Here is a 4,880-nt window from a genome sequence, read left to right as displayed (position 1 = left end):
TGTTGGAAGCTGCCCAGAGTGGCTGGGGAAACCTAGCCAGATGGGAGGGGTATAAATAAAAAATTATTATTATTATTATTATTATTATTATTATTATTATTATTACTATTATTATTAGAGAGACCCTGGCATGGATGCAAATCTGCACCAGACCTTGCAGATGCCGAATAGCACAGAGCTGGTTTTGGCCCACGCTGTCTGAGTGAAGGATGCAGAGCCATGCCTCTGCCCTTAATTCCATCCCACATTGAGAAGATGGGCTTAGCCTGTATTATATTAATCCTAGGGTGCATTGTGCATCTGCCAGGCAGCACTTGTGCTGCAATTTGGGATAAATCCAAACAGTAGCTGGTTGGCTGGCTTTATTCCTATCTGACTTCTTAGAGCAGAAAAGGAGGAAAGTTAGCAATAGTATGGTTGACAAAGGGCTAGATAATCCACGGAGGAGAGGTGTCTCAAAGGCTATTTAGTTAAGATTATCAAGGGACTGCAATCTCATGCTTAGTCTATAATTGCCCTGTTTCTATTACGCTTCGCAGCAACCCTCCAGTATCAATTACTCTTAATGACAGGGGTCTTCACTGATTTTGAGAGAAGGAAAATCTCAAATAAATTCTTCTTGTCTGCTTGTGGATATGTACTTTTACATTCTGCTAACTCAGATGATGATGATGATTATAAAATGCATTGATGGATGACGACAACAACAACCCAGTCCAAGATAATGAGATAAACTGAAGCATGGGTTTAATTCTCTTGCAGAAGTCAGTGAAACTTAAAAAGTGCTAAATTTTGGTAGGAAGATACAGTGGTACCTCGGTTTAAGAACACCCTGTTTATGAACTATTCGGTTTACGAACTCCACGAATCTGGAAGTAGTGTCCCGGTTTTTGAACTTTACCTCAGTCTAAGAGTGGAATCTGAACGGTGGAAGGGCACTGGCGGCGGAAGGCCTCATTAGGGAAGCGTGCCTCAGTTTAAGAACAGTTTTGGTTTAAGAACGGACTTCCGGAACAGATTAAGTTCATAAACTGAGGTACCACTGTATCTCTCAAAGTTAAATTTCAAAAGCACAACTTGGAAATTCTGGGAAACTGATGTTTTGCTGAATTTAGGATTTGTGTGGAATTACATTTCTACCCTTTTGGGCATAGTTGGTTAGACTCTAATATGACTCGTAGTGAATATTGTGTGTTCTTAGACAGACAACTAGTGAGAGTTGTCAATCAACCATTTTATTCATGTGCCGCCTTTCCAAAGCTAAAACCATGCTCGAGGTGGCTTACAACATATAAAAAAATTATATAAAACTGCAAGCATAACAAAAGTAGTAATAAACAATAAACAAAACATCAAAAAGTATACAACTAAATTGAACGAGATCCAGTGTGGTGTAGTGGTTAAGAGCGGTAGACTCGTAATCTGGTGAACCGGGTTCACGTCTCCGCTCCTCCATATGCAGCTGCTGGGTGACCTAGGGCTAGTCACACTTCTTTGAAGTCTCTCAGCCCCACTTACCTCACAGAGTGTTAGTTGTGGGGGAGGAAGGGAAAGGAGAATGTCAGCCGCTTTGAGACTCCTTTGGGTAGTGATAAAGCGGGATATCAAATCCAAACTCTCCTTCCACATAAATCATAAGATCCAAAATTAAGATATTAAAAAATGACATCAACAGTGACAACAACCCTCCCCAACAACCCCCTAAATAATATCCCAGCCCAGTTGTATGTAAGGAGTATGGCCAACTGAACTTCATTTTCTCTTTGTGGCAAATTGGACTAGCATAGGAGAGAACTGTGGTCTTGCCTCTGCCATGGTTCATCAGACACTGGAGCACAGGTGAATATGGCTCCCAAGGCTCACATCCTTCTCTAGAAGGATGTCCCACATAGATTGCATTGCAGTGGACAAGTCTCTTTGAGGCTACAAAGATAAGAGTGATAATTAAGCCACAGAAAGTGCTGCAAAATGGAAAAACCTATCCAGAACTGCTGAAAAAGCATCACTAGCAGTCTATTAATACCATTATTAGGTAGGCATAAACAATCGTCCAATGCACATTTAATATTTATAAAAAAGCTGTTGCTCATGCCACTAATAATTTGTCTGGGAGGATCAGACTGTCAGTTAACTGCATTCCTTAGCAAAAAATGAAGGCAGGGGAGAAGAAAGAGAGAGGGAAGTACAATTTTGTAACTTGCTTTGCCAGGTACGGATATTCTACTCTTGTGGCCTGGCAATGTGTTATTTTGTACTCTTGAATCTTTAATAGGCAGCTGTGCTAAAAAGAAAAGGTCCATTTTTATTTTATGCCCTTATGGCACATCTGTTCAATTAACAGCATCGCGTAGTTTCATTGCAGCTGGATTTGGGAGGCTGCTGATGAAATCAAATTCAAATTCAAATCTCTCTCACTCTATTTTCCCCTTTTCCTTTCACATCCTGTGTCCCTGCAACAGCCTCATAAACCTGTCGGCTGAACAGTTTAAAATCTATTTTAGAACCCTGAATTCCACGTTCCAATAATTTGTTTTCTCAGAGTACCCTGGATTTTAAACAACATGAATGCCGGATCCTAGTTGGTACACGGGCCTCAGGTGCTTGCAGTGATTGCTGTGGCAACAAAAACATGCAGCTGAGGATGAACATCTGATCATGTAAACCTCATTGGTACTGCATAGTATGGATGAAGAATGAGGGGTACTCTCATTCTGACTCAAGAAAACCACCATTTTATAGTTCAAATTGGGAAAAATAAATACTGTACAGTAAATGGACAAAAGTACAAAGATTCACAAAATGTTTAGGGGTATGCGTACCCCTGCGTACCACCAGAAAAAAGCACTGGTCTTATGATACTGATGAAAATGTACAGTTACATGCAGTTCTTGCTGCTTGCAGCCATTGATTGCAGACCCTCCAAGTGTCCCTATTTTAGAGAAGCTGTCCCAGTTTCTGATATGATCCCAGAATGTCCCACTTTTCCTTAGGATGTCCCTATTTTCACTGGGTAAATGTTGGAGGGTATGGAGTTATATGACCCCTGAACTGTCTGAAGGCAATCCTGTAGAGGGAAGTTTTTAAAATGTTTAATGTTTTATTATGTTTTTATATATGCTGGAAGCTGCCCAGAGTGGCTGGGACAACCACATTAGATGGGTGGGGTATAAATAGTAAAATTATCGTCCCTATTTTCATTGGAGAAATGTTGGAGGGTATGTGATTGTTAGAACACTGCTAGAACACTGGAGATTATTTAAACGTCTTGGAAAGGTAGTTTTGTTACCAATCTTATCTATCAGTGGCTACTAACCCTGATGGATGTGTTCCACCTTCACAGATGGAGGCATCATGCTTCTGAATATCATTTGCTGAGCACCGCAGAAGGAGAAAACTCTTCTTGACCACTGTGAGAACAGGATGCTGGAATAGATGGGACACTATCTGGATCCAGCAGGCTCTTATGCCCTCACCACAAAACCATGAAAAAACATGTGCTATTACCAGCATTTCATCGCAACCGTCTCCAAATCTTCTGATATACATAAAAATGTAAGGTTGTTGTCATGGTGCAGTTCTTGCAGCCATCAATAGGTGGCCACACAAACTACAGTGCAATATGGCAGGCCAGCAAGCAAGCAGTGTGGGTGGAAGGCAGCCCAGGTGAGCTGTTTAATGGAGTGTGGAGGTGCTTCAGAGAGCTCCTTCCCCCACCATTAAACCCAGTGGCATTGATGAATAACAGAGGGGGAGTTGGTTGGTCACATGCAAAGTGAAGAAGGGTTGCGTAATGGGGAAAAGGGCTTGGCAAGCAAGTGAAGTTGGTGAAAAGAGCAAGCAGGGGCAGGAGCCCCTGAAATTTTGCTGAACATATACATTTTTGCAGAGAAGTTTCCCCTAATATAACACATTTTTGGAATAGTTACATTTCGAATATATATTTACACCACTTAATTCAGTGTTAGAAACTGGGGTAGAAAAGCTAGGAGCCAAATGGCTTCTGGGACCTGGGCTGTGGGTGCCAAAACAGAATGTCTAGTCATCACTGGGTGACTATTTATTATTTTAATAAGCAAGAATTAATATGCAATTCACATAAGTGACACATTGTTAATATCACATTTGAGCAGAAATTGTTAATGCATGTTTAATTTGTTGTTTACAATAAAAATGTTGGTACCATACTTGAATTTTCGAAACACTTTACTCTTTATTGTTACACTCCTTAACATATTGTCAATCCTTAACATATACTTTGAGGCTTCAAAGCACATGCATTTCAGTAATCCTTCGAGTATCAGCCAGGCACAAAAAATGGCACCCAGACTTTTTGAGGTGCTTGCAAATGGAGAATTTTTAGGCACAAAATGCACCTGGTGCCCTGCTAATTTTGAACGCTGACAACCCAAATATATGTATTTTGGTACACATTCCTTGGCTGGAAAGCTGCAAAATAATTAATTAAAAAGGGATGTGCAAATTTTGAAGGATCGCTATGTTTTGGGTCTCATATTGTTTTGGAAAGTGTGCATTAAGTAGGTTCACTTTTAAATGCAAACTGAAATGAAATGTTTTTCCATCTGTAGTTACTCCCATGCCTGGGAAGTTTGTAGATAATTTATCCTCCCCCCCTGGGAAAAGTCAGGGATATGGTCTCCCCATTTCTCTGCCCTTGGTTAGGGTGGAGAATTTCAAGAGGCTGTACAGGTCTATCACTAGCCAACAAATGGCAGCTCTCAAACTTGAATGACTGAAGTGTTATTCTGGTAACTAATCAAAGTGCTTTTGAAATAATGATATGTGATGGTGTTGTATTAGAGTCAGGAGAAGGAAAGACAAGAGTTATAGTTGCAAAGTCAGAAAGCATCAACAAGCAAGAA

This window comes from Lacerta agilis, chromosome 11, assembly GCF_009819535.1.
Source record: "Lacerta agilis isolate rLacAgi1 chromosome 11, rLacAgi1.pri, whole genome shotgun sequence".
Taxonomy (NCBI): Eukaryota; Metazoa; Chordata; class Lepidosauria; order Squamata; family Lacertidae; genus Lacerta; species Lacerta agilis.
Note: the sequence above shows the minus strand (reverse complement) of the source record.